At 44.8% G+C, this 12,931-nt stretch overlaps 1 protein-coding gene across 1 annotated transcript in view; it reads right to left on the minus strand.

The window, feature by feature from the left end:
• Positions 1–12,931, minus strand: part of LOC138526013 (uncharacterized) — an 805,753-nt gene that overhangs the window by 270,547 nt on the left and 522,275 nt on the right. The gene's annotated exons all lie outside the window — the stretch shown is intronic.

Raw genomic sequence — 12,931 nt, forward strand, 5'->3', positions numbered from 1 at the left:
CCTTTCCCATGGTCCCAGGTAGGTGCCTCCATGGTACAATACTTCCCCTTGGGGTGGTGCACCAAGGGAGGATCACATGGGGGATGAACCACTTTATGGGATGAGGCACAACTATGTTCAGAGAATGCTGTACTCCCCCGCGTTAGTACACCTAAACTCATCACCAAAGTTAATGTCTGCTTCCACTTTTGCTGATAGAGCCGATATCTGTTATTGTCAAGTTAGTTAAACTAATATTCCAACCTTAGAAAATACGAAGTATGTTACATCTGATTCTATGGCATGTACTGAGAAGAAGAAGATGACCAGGAGTCCAAGGATCACGCCGGAGAAGCAGAGTGAGTGTTCTAGCTTCTCAGCAAATGTGATTGGCCCAAAGCACTGTCATTTTCCAACACAGGAGTTGAAACACTCCACAGCTGAGATGCAACGAGAGAACAATCCTCCAAGGAGGAAACTGGCAAGCTATGCAGGGGTGGACAGGGTGAGAGCCAGCAAGTAGTAAGCTGAAAGCGGAGGAGGAGAACACAAGCAAGGTCCCAGAAGCAAGGACTGCTCATGTTACTGCCCTGTGGAACCTTTGGGCACCAAGAGCACAGGCAAAGTTCCCAGGAGAGAGGATGCACTGCCAGGAAGAAGCAGACATCAAGAAATCCGCTGCTGACCAACACGTAGCCCTGAACGTGACCGGAGTCTCCAGAGATGCAGAAGCTGCTCAGGAAACACTGGTACCTTCCAGAGGGAAGAAAACAAGTAGGCGGGTTAGCCGATTGGTACAGGAGGTCTGCGAGAGCTAGGTTGTGAAGGCAGAAGCCAGAGCAATAGGGTATGGGACCCTGGAAACCAAGTGCGAGTCTGGGACATGTACTCATATGAAAGCCAGAAAAAAGCCAATCCGAATATTGTGATTCTTGGACCTGTATCCATATAAGAAACTGAGACAAAGCCATTGTGAGTCGGCAACCAGTCCCCAAAGAGAGATAGTCCTCGCTGGGACAAACTCTTGGCAGGAGAGTGAACCAAGCAACTGTGAATATTACGAGTCTGGGACAGTATCAAGTGAAAATGTAGCTTTTTAAAAGTCGGAAAAAAAGACTGATTTAGAAAGACTGTTCTGTGACCGCACAAAGCGGTCTTTCTAAATCATACTGTCATGCCCCTGCCATGCATGAGTGCGTGTAATGGCTGGCAAGCGTGGGCAAGAGAGGAAAGGAGCAGTGCGCGTGTGTGTGTGTTTTGGGAGTGTGTGTTGGGCAGGGAGGGGGGTGTTGGGTTAGGAAATGGGAGGATTTGCAGGGGTTAAACACCCACTATTTAATGGAAAGCTAGCGGAAGAGGGTGCGGGTGGGGATGGGATCACCTTCTGAGGGCGGGGAGGGTTGAAGGGGAGTACCGGAATAAGATATGTTGGTAATTTAAGGGCCACACAAAAAAGCAGAAAACAATCTGTCTTTTTTGATATGATATGATATTTTATTTGTATCACGCCCATACACAAGTGTTTTAGAGTGCAATGTGATCGTAGAACCGTCTGGGACTCACACCCAAAGAGGACAGTCCATGAGAGGATGAAGGCTTGACAGGAGAGTATACCAAGCATATTAGTATATTGCGAGTGTCTGGGACCTGCACCCAAATGAGAAGTTCATGAAAGGATAACTGCTTGGAAGGAGAGTGACCCAAGCAGTTATTTTGCGTATATGGGACCCACACCCAAAGAGGAACAGTCCATGAGAGGACAATTGATTGGCAGGAGACCACAACCACCAAGCTAGTATGAATACTTTGAGTCTGGGCCCACACTCAACATAAGAGAAGAATACTTACTGAAACTAATCTTACGCTTGGGAAAAGAAGTGTGCCAGGTTGGTGGGATAAATAGGAGCAGCATAAATAGTAAAGTTTTGTGAACTGCCGAATGACATTTGTATGAGCAAGGACAGGACCGGGAGGCCCCAAAAGGAAAGAAATGCTATAAAAAGGAATCTAGGTGATAGGATTCTGACCCTAACCTTGGAGTTCTACAATTTGGAATACTTATTGATATTTGCCATTATGACTATCAGAGATACTGGGAACTTTTCTGTTGGTTGGATGATCTGCAAGGAAGAGATCATCCTTGTACAACTGGTTTAAGTTGTTAGTGTTAGGGACAGAAGTAGGCTTTTTGAGACACGACAATGACAGATTTTTTGATTTGGACATTCTGACAATTTCCTTCTTTTTCTGAGAGGTAGGGAAAAGCCCTCTTAGCTTTAGGGACAGAGAGGCATTTTTCCAACCATTGTTCATATAATAAAAGTTTCTGCCCAAAAACATGCCGCCATTGTGTCCCAGCCTTACTTCTACACCTTCACACACTCCAAAACCAAGGGATAATTGTCCCCACTACTAGTCCATGCAAGATTCTAACATTAACAGTTAAAAAGCCAGGGAAGACCGCTTACCATTTTGTGCTGACCCTAGAGATGATAATGTGGTGGTTGTCCATTCATGTCCTGTAGTCTCAAACCTGGGTACAATATTGTCATGCAATCCCCCAGATGCTACACACTTCACAGTGGTGGACTTATGTTTGGCATTTTTCTCTGTTCACATACATAAAGACAGACAATATTAGTTTGCATTTTTGGCCAGAGGAATGCAATACAGGGGACCAATTTACCCCAGGGGTGCACAGAGTCCCCTACCCTTTACTCCCAACAATTAAAGACCTTGATGATATAAAGTTCCTGGAAAGTCGGTTTTCTCTTCTAATGGGCCGGGAGGATAGCTCCGGGGCAACACGCTCGCCTTGGAAGCAAGAAGACGTGGAGAAACACAGGTTCGAACCCCGGGTCCGCGCTTAGAAACCTCTGGGTATTAAGCACATTTTAAATAACCAATTAAATAAGTAAATAAAATATTCTATACATTTTTTGTATTGCGCCTCATACCCGAAGGCCTCAGGGTGCTCACAAGACTAACAACAAGGAACAGGATTGTATGATACTGTGGCACAATCAGAAAGGTCAATCTATGCACTTATTGAAGAGAAAGGTCTTCAGGCCATTTTTAAAAAGTGCAAAGAATGGAACTGATCTGAGAAGGGGAGGAAGGCCATTCCGGATCAAGGGGTCCCAGGCATTAAAGTCAGTATCTCTGTATTTTTTCAAAGGGAAGCGAGATAGGTGAGCAAATAGTCTTTGTTTGAATGCAATGTTCATTTTATAGGAGTCTTCTGGATGCGGGAGCAAAGACAGGCAGGGGCATTTCCCACCAGACATTTGTACACCAGAGTTGTTGCTTTATCTTATACTCTCTGGTTTACTGGGAGCCAGTGTAACATCTGGCGGGCTTCGGACACTTGGGACCATGTCCAGGTCCACAGACTACACAAACTGTTCCATTTTGAATAACCTGTAACATTCTAATGTTCTCCTGGGCAGTAACAACGAGGAGGCTATTGCAATAATCAAATCGGTTATTTATGGTGGCAGCAGCAATCAGAGCCTTATTTTGTTCGGAAAGATACGAGCAAATTTGCCACAGGAGTCGTGTCACAAAGGAGCAAGAGGAGCTCAAGTACGACACATGCTTAGTAAAAGTCAGTTGTGAGTCTATATAGACTCCCAAAGTTTAAGCATGTTGGAGGATGGGAATGACATTGCCCGCAATCAGAAAATCACTGTATTGGCGGTCCAGTTTTTTTAGCTTAGCATTTGTTCCAAGAATAAGAAGCTCTGTCTTTTTGTCGTTCAAGGCTAGTAAATTAAGTGCCATCCTGGACTGAACTGCTGTGAACACCTCATTTACTCTCTCTAGGTCCTTGGAATATGTCCTTGATAACTCAAAGAGGATCTGGATGTCATCTGTGAAATGTGCATATTGCACTCCCAGACCATCCAAGAGATTGCATATGGGCCTGGTATACAGGTTAAACGACAACAGTGAGAGGCGAGAGTCCTGCGACACACCACAAATAAGAGATACAGACAAGGATTGAGCATCAATTCAGACAACTTTTGCATCTATTGGGCCTACAAATGATTTAAACCAATGTGCAGCACCTGTAGAGCATTTTCCTATCTCGAGCAGTCTGTCTGCAAGAAGAACATGATCCACTAAATCAAATGCTGCAGAGAGATCAAGAAACAGGAGCAACGCTGTATTACCTTTGTCTATGATGTTTACTGTGTTTGACTTTATGTCCAAAAGTGCTGTTTCTGTACCATGTCTTGAGTGAAATCCTGATTGCTATGAGGCGAGAATTCCCTGCTGCTAAATAAAAAGCTGATATTGATAGCAGGCCACTTTGTCAAGGATGTTTAGCAAGAAAGGCACATTAGATATGGGCCTGTTGTTGCTGGGGTCAGTGGGATCAAGTTTGTCTTTTTTTAGTACGGGAGATACTCAAGCCTCTTTTAAACAGTCTGGGACTTGGGCCTCTAAGAAAGAAATATTAATAAGCCTAGTAACCCAAGGAACCAATGAGGCCATGAAGTCTTTAAAAAGAGAGGCCGGAAAAACATCACCCTTACAAGTAGTGGGTTTCATCCCTCGTACGGTATTTAAGACTTCACTGTCTGATAGCTCCTTCAATAAGAAAGAAGAGACAGAGTCTAAAGATTCAGCTGGAATGAGAGGAGGCAATTCCGCCCCAGGCCTTGCTAGGGTTTTAGCTCGTTCAATTAATATAGGCTTGATGGCAGAGTATTTTAGTCCTCTATGTGGACAATATGTTAATTGTCTCACTATCAAACGAACTGTACAAGAAGGATACACAGGTCCTATTTACTGCTCTAAATAAACAATTATGCAAGGCATCTAAGACCAAGGTAGAGTTATGTAGGCAGATAGTTAATTACTTAAGGTACAACATTACCTGGGGCCCCCAACTAATATCTCCCCTCTAGGAAAGAGGCACAAGATTCCCAAACCCCAAACTATCACATTTTTGGGCATGGAAGAACAGTTTAGTCAGTACATCTGCTTTAGGATTACCAGATTATAAGAAATGGTGTACCCTACACTGTCATGAGAGAAACAGCTTTGCCTGAACCATCCTAACAAAGAAACATGAAATACATCATAAACTGGTAGACTAATACAGCAAAGAACTAGGCACAATTTCTGCTGGGATTCTGCCTTGTTTAAGATCACCTGCATTAGCCGCACTTTCCGTGGAACAGTGTGAGAATATTGTGTCGGGATCTCCCCTAGAGGTCACAGTACCAAATTCAGCTGTCTCTTCACTACAGAAAACAAAATCAAAGCACATGTCTGTGTCCTGGCTAGCAAATAAGAGACACTGCTCTTAAATTCCTCCAGTATTACACTGACTAGATGTGCAGTAATAAATCCCACATCTCTGCTCCCCACATCCCTGGATGGGGAGCTGTACTATACTGATCCTCATGAATGTGTCTCTGCTACTGACTCAATACTCACACCACAAACTTATCTAACTCATGTACTCCTCCCTGAATCAGACCTAGTTAACTTTGTTGTTGGGTAGTGTCACTGAGACCAAAATGGGAAGCTGGTTACAGGATATGCGGCATCTGAGCTAGAGGGGTGGTAGAGAGTGGAAAGTTGCCTCAGGCTACCTACGCCCAAGTTGCAGAATTAGTAGCGCTTAAAAGAGCATGTAACTTAACTGCTCAACAATTTGCCAACCGATAAACTAACTTGTGTTATGCATGTGGGATAGCTCAAGTCTTTGGTCAGCTCTGGAAGCAAAGAGTATCCCTGACTTCTAAATGATCGCCTATCAAAAATAGACAGTATGCCAAAACCCTCCTAAATGCCATTATGTTACCCGGGAGATAGACATTATCAAGTTTGCTACACACCAGCCCCAGGATGATGAAGCCAGTTGCAGCAATCATTTTGTGGCCGAACAGCCAAACTAACAGCTGTATCTGACTCTTAGGATGAATATATTTCCCTGTTTAGACCAATCATGTCCCCTCCCCATAAAAAACATGGAAGATTTGACACATATGAAAGAAAAAGTAACCTCCAGTAAGAAATAAAATTGGATAAGGGTTGTCAATTACATGATGACTGTTGAGAAATGACCCAGGTCGGTTAGTGGCATCCAAAATACTATTGTTACACATTCTTAAGATGTATCCTGGCCAGGCTCTTGTGGGAAGTGAAGGGATGGTTGTGTCACAAAACGAATCATGGTTTGCCCCTGACTTCTCTAAAATGGCTCATAAATACTATACATGCTGTACCATCTGCCCAACCACAGCTTGCAACCGTACCCCACCAGTAGCACGTCTCAACCTCCTAATTGTTAGGAAAATCAGGCACCTCTTTCCTTTCAACACTGCCAAGCATCTCTTAACCTCTCTTGTGTTCTCTAAGCTGGGCTACTGTGCCACATCCTCTTTGGTCTCCCCAGCTATGCTTTCTGTCCTCTCAACAAAATTGTTAACTTCGCTACCACACCTCCCTTTGAACTCCCTCACTTCACACCTATTACCTATTGACTGATCATACAAAACAGGGCCAGATTTAAATGTCTTGCCCTGGTTCACAACTTTATCCATAGTAGGGCACCACTGTACTTCTCTATCCTACTCTACCAGCCTTCTCGTAATCTCTGCTCTGCCTCCTCGATTACCCTTGTGGCTCATCACCATACCTGTGCTTCCTCTCGCTTCCACTCTCTCTCTCTTGTTGCTCCAGCCTCATGTAATTCTCTTCCCCGGGAGATCCGAGAAACAGTCCACACAGATTTGTTTTAAAACCAAACTAAAAGCCTACCTTATTGCCTCTGAGTTACCCTGTTAACCTGCCGCTCATCTGCCTGCGAAGTAAAAATGTTCCCCTTATCTCTAACTTGCCATCTGTCCCTCACTTCCTCTGCCTCCAGTGTAGCACTTCACCCATCATGGTCACATTTTGAGCACAGCTGGCCAGCACTTAAAAAAGTCCAATGTTGGTGTTCCTTAATCTATTTATGTCCACTTATGTATTGTCCCCAATGACTGTTCCATTTACTCCCCTCCAAAACCTGCTGAGAATTACCCAAAACTCACCCCATTGTAAGAAGCTCACTGCTTCCTGTCAAATCTGGTTTCTTATCTATTGTAGGTTCTTTTGTGATCAAAAGAGCATTGTTAATCCTGTATATAAAGCAATCAGTCTATCAATCAGCCTCCAAAGCAATGTGGGAAAAGCTGTACCAGCTACCCAAGAAGCATTCCCTCCTTCTTATGGACATTGTGGGCTTCATCCAGTTGCCTCACTGCAATACCTTACAAAACCTTCATCTTTAATTATAATGATAATTATGCTTGATGTGTTCTCTGGGTAGGTGGAAGTGTAACCCTGCAATAGGCCAGATGATGTAACTATTGAAAATACTTATTGGAGACTTAGTACCCAAGATTGGAGTGCTTGTTAAGCCTCAACAACGATCTTGACTCTCCACTCTCCACTTTAAACCTGTACACGCGCCGACCCCAGTCATCAGAAGCAGTGGGGCGATGCAACGGGGTGACAGGCTAGCCAATCTATGCCAGGAAACCAAGGACCAAGGCCCTTTTGTTGTTTAGCATGCAAAAGACTCCAAGCAGAAAGACATGCCCCAAGCCCTATGAAATTTTATATGGCCAACATATGAAAAAGCCTGTATCGCCACCTGTTAGAGCTATTGATGATCATTTTTACTTGACTGAAGGATTATTGGGATATGTGGAGTCTTTAATCTCCTCTGTCAATGTTGTTCAGAGCCAGATTAAGGCAGCTTTGGAAAAGGAACCACTTGTGCCTGACCACGCTCTGCTACCAGGCGATCTTATTCTACTGAAGATAAATCAGATGAAGTCGGCTTTGGCTCCAAGGTGGAAGGGGCCATTCCAGGTTCTGCATGTGTCAACTTCTAGCATAAAGTTTCAGGGGCACCTGACATGGGTCCATGTGACCCGTTGTTAACAGGCCGCACTGTCTCTGAACGGAAGTGAACAAAATGCCTGTTAATGCTGCTTCAACCTGTTTTTTATTGTTTGTTGTGTAGTTTGTACTTCCACCGAACTTAGAAAGGGCTATAATCTTTCCAACACAGTGACTTCCTTGGATGTCCAAGCCAGCCCTAGTATAAAAAAGAGGTTTGCAGTCCACTGGCAGGGAGGAACATGTGATATGAATAAGGCATGGGAATGTGGGGCAGAAATGTGGTTGGGGCTCTTCCTGGGACATGCAATGCAATGTGGCCACAAGATGTTGTTCCTTAGCCATGAGAGGCCTCCCAAATTGGTTGTCTGATGACGAAAGTTAGCCCTCACATCAAAGGAGTCACTAATGATATGATATATGATATGGCATTTGTAATGCGCCTATACACAAGTGTTTCAATGCGCAGCAAGGGAGGGGAACAAAGGGAGGACAGACAACGATCCTACTATGCCAGGTGTCATTCAGATCGTGCAAGTGCGGGGGAAAGGGACAGGGAACAGTGCAGTACATGGGAATAGATAAAACAATAAGTAAGTAACGCCCATCATGTGGCAAGTGCATGGTTAAGTGCAGACATCAGGTGCCAAGGGTTGGTAAGGGGAATGTAGGAATACAGAAACAGTACCCAAGTGTGGGGGTTGCCAGGTGGGCAGTGCAGGTGTGTGGCAAGGGCAGGGGAGGGACCTGGGTCCGGGATCAGAGGGTGTTCAGGTAGCCGGTGCAATTCCGGTAACACCAAGGAGGTCAGCAGAGGAGGAGAAAAAGCAGAAGCAAAGAGAAAGGTTTTGAGGTGCTTCCGGAACCGGAGATGGTTCTCCTCAGGTTTAAGGGAGGCATGAATGAAACACCTGCTATAAGGCTTACCCCAGCACCTAAAATATATGCTGAACCATCTCACATTTATAATTTAACTCATTATTGTTATTCTATGTCGTGCTCTATGCCGGGATGAAAAGAAGTCCTGAAAATGATATATTACTATCAGAACCAAACCAACATAACAGTGGTGGTGAGAGAAAAGTCTCAGATCGGTCATGGTAGCAGGGCTACTGATGTGGTGCCCCACCTTATGTATACCACCACGTGGTTGTACCAGGAGAATATAGCATTGAGTGTAGTGCTACTAAAGTAACTTCATGGAGCTGTACTGTGATTTACTAACCACTTTCAATCCTAGAAAAACCAATGAAAGTTACAAGGATGTGTTTGAATACTACCACATGCAGCATACCAGTATAGTGAAGACTTAGAAAATAGAACTTGGACTTGAATACAGTACTTTGTGTCTCCTACAATGGATGTTACTGAGTTCATAAAAAACACACAGATGCATGGTCACTCTCTCTGGTATGACACAATCATTCACTTGCACGATCTGAATGACACAAGGCCTAGTAAGATCGTTATTTTATCATCCCTTTGTTTCCCCCTCCTTGTCTTGTCGCGCCTAGAAACACTTGTATACAGGCGCGCTATGAATGCTACATCATATCATATCATGATACATTGAGTAAGATAGGTAGGTCTGGATTTAGGTATGCTACTTTGAACACCACATTAGAAACAATCATATTTACGCTTCCTCTGTGAGTTTCGTGTCATTACCCAGTTTCCCAACTGCACTGAGGGGTCTGACATCTACCTTCAGCAACAATGAGAGGGGTTGCACATACGAAGAAGTCGTCTATTGAATTTGTTATGCTGCCAATACAGTCCCTGCAGCTTCCAGTGTGGATAAGGTAAGCTTAGAATTATCAAAAGGACCTTTCTCTGGGGCACATCTCACGAATACAAAAACAAACATTGCAATTTCCACGTTATTGGGACCCTCAGCAAGCTGACCAGAGAGGCCGTAATCCAACAGGTCAATGGAGTGATGACGTTAGGGCGAATGCTGCAGTGGGACATTGCCTGTGAAGTGGTGCAGGACTGCCTGAATTCTGAGCTTGTAAGCATCCATGAAGATGGCCAAAAAAGGAAAGGACAGACAAATGGGGATAAAGGATAGGCATAAGAGTTCAAAGGAGGAGGAGCAGGGAATTAGTGATGGAGGAGAGGATTGGAGAATGAGATGGAAAGGGAAGGAGGAGAGAAAGAGGAGAGGTAAAGGAAGAGTGGTGGAGAGAATAGGACAAAAAAGGCAAGGGAAGTTTAAGATGGGGTGAGCAGTATAAAAGGCAGAGGGGAGAGGTGAAGTGCCACAGAGCAAAAGAAAAGAACAGACAGAAAAAGACAGGAGAACAGAAAAGACAAAGAGGATGAAGGACAGTGATGTAGACAAGGAGTAGGAAAGGTAGGGGTGAATGAGGGACACCTGAAGGGAAAGAGGATAGTTTGCATGGATAAGGCTAATGAAGAGCAGATGGCTTGAGGAGCAGAGTGGATCGATTGAGGGGCAGATCAAGAAAATAAGTCAGTGATATAGAGAGGAAGAGGTCAAGACAAAGAGGCAACGCAAGGACCATGAGGTGTTCATGGGAGAAGGAGATGAAGAAATTGAGGGTAATGTATGGTCAGAAAAAAGAATCGGATATAAGTAGAGTCAAGCACGAGGAAAGACACACAATGCCGCAGTATGGCCGAACTAGAGCGTAGAGCATTTTGATCCAAAGCCACCGCTTAGAAAAATGTGCCAGGCTTGGCCCACCCCTATACACATTGACTCCAAAATTGTACTCTGTGTCCAACGGTTATTACGGGCGGGTGTAGAATGGCACCCCAAAATTCTTTCCTCAAGTACAACAACGTTGAAATTGCAAAACTGCCACTTAGAAGTTGGACAGTGGCACTTTGGAAGGCCAGTGTGAAAGGTGGGGATGCCAGGGTCCCTCGGATTTTTTTTGCAGCTCTTACAGCCTGTGTTTGTTGCAGACTACACGACCAATAAACTGTGGTGCAGTGACAAGCAAAATCTTTGCAACCGTCACAGGGTGATTCCTAATTAGTATAAACTATTTATGTTCAGCTCAGCTGAATAGAGAAAATGAAAGAATTATTAAGGCACAATAAATAGAGCTGTGTACTTCCACCCTCTCCTTTCCACTTTCCAACACCACCCTCTCGTTCGCTGATGGCTTTTGATTTGCCATGCCAAACACCAATACCAGCTGCCTGATTAAGCTGAGGCAAGGGTGTATCTGCTTGATCGGGCAATACGCAGTCCTTTCCAGTCACTTCAGCAGTGCATTTCAATGATAATTTTAAGTAATACGCATCCGTGGTTTCGCTTTATCCAACAAAATGGCGGCTAGTGGCGCCTTATACTTAATACATATACATAGCTCTCAACCATTTGCCTCGCAAAGGCGGGTGAAATCACCCTATTTTGTTTCTGGCGGGTGAGACGCCCATTGGAATGAATGGGCGTGCAGGAGGCTTGGCGGGAGAGTCAGCCCTTTGCAAGGCGGGTGACACCCGCCAAAAGCGGGTGAGTTGAGAGCTATGCATATAGATACAGAAACAAATACCGCAGCTGTTCAATTTAACTCATTACGTCTGCAGATCTCTAGAGGCTCACGCTCGACAGACTGACAGAGGTGAGCACTTTAGGGAACGCAAAAGAAAGCCCACGCCTTCGACCCCTGTGTGCGGGAATACACTGGACACATCCCCTGTTTCTGTTGAAATACGTTGCTGCGTCACACGTCATGAAACCCCGGGTTCTCCAGAATGCACGCTGCAAAGCAGGAATGTGCAGAGAACTGTATGAATAATGCAACATTTTTCATGAGAAAAAGGAGAGGGATATTTCCATTGGAAAATGTTTTAGGTACAGCACAATATACCGGGGATTGTGCACACGTGCAGTCCCCCATGTTGAGCAGAAAAATAAATAAATACAAAATGGTACACCGTTGACACGAATGGGTGGGATCCGGAGATTTCTTTGTCGAACAAAATGAAAAGAAAATGGTTTACTCCATCATTAAAGCACCCTTACACTTTAATATTGTTCCTAAAATGTTAGCAAACATTGATTAGGGAGCCCCAGTTTCTATTGACACCAGACCCTGCTGGTTGCTGTAATCCAGACTACACGGGAGCCCCTAATCCACTGACTTTGAACACTTGGCCTGCCTAGGGTGAATGGGAAAAGGCTGCAGGTGTTTATGCCAATGGATGGCATGATCTGAGCAGTATCTAACAATGGACTGTTCATCTGCATCTGAACCTGTCACGGGGGTGGGGGCCCTAGACCCCTTGCCTGAGGAGGATGTGTTCAGAAGTACATATGCACCGCCATAGTCCCCCGAGATGAGCTCCTCATGGACATGGACATACACTAAAGGGCAGACTTGTTCCTTGAGGCAATTACTTCTATTGCTCCAGAGAATGCAAGAATAGTGCGCTGAAAGGACAGGTAAGCGCTTTTTCGAGGTTGTGGGATCGAGTGTCTGTAGAGAAGTTAGGGAGAGGACTTGGAGGGCGGTGTGGGATAGTGGGTTGGGAATGGGTTAAAGCTAGGTTGCTGTCGGTTTGTCTTGCAAGACTAATAGTAATACATTATTTTGCACAATCTATTGTTTAAAATTAAGACGGTACTTTTTTGACGTTCAAAGATTGGTGCCATGTCTCGGATCTGTCGTGCAAAGTGGTATGTCACCGGACCAGTGGGCTGCATTCTCTCAAAGATCCCAGGTGCACAAGCAACATGTTATCGTGACCTTAGCTGGGTCTGGCTTGACCATCGCAGGGATTTCACCAGGAAAGGACACCTGGGTAGCCAGAGAGTGCCAGGAATTCAGGAGGGGAGGCCGGAACAAGCACGACTCACTGCACACATCATGGGAGGATGGAGGAACCAGGAGCGGTCATCCCCTCATCTACATGATCCCATTAAAATTGCTGAACTCTCGCAAGACCTTGGCATCCCATCAGAATCATAACGGGAGCCTATTGAAGGCCACAGCCTCTGGCGCGAGGTCCAAACATTTCAGGAAGTCTGCCTCTTAACAGACAAGGCCTGCAAAGAGGAACT

Source organism: Ambystoma mexicanum, chromosome 7p (assembly GCF_040938575.1).
Source record: "Ambystoma mexicanum isolate Mex_15411 chromosome 7p, UKY_AmexF1_1, whole genome shotgun sequence".
Lineage (NCBI taxonomy): Eukaryota > Metazoa > Chordata > Amphibia > Caudata > Ambystomatidae > Ambystoma > Ambystoma mexicanum.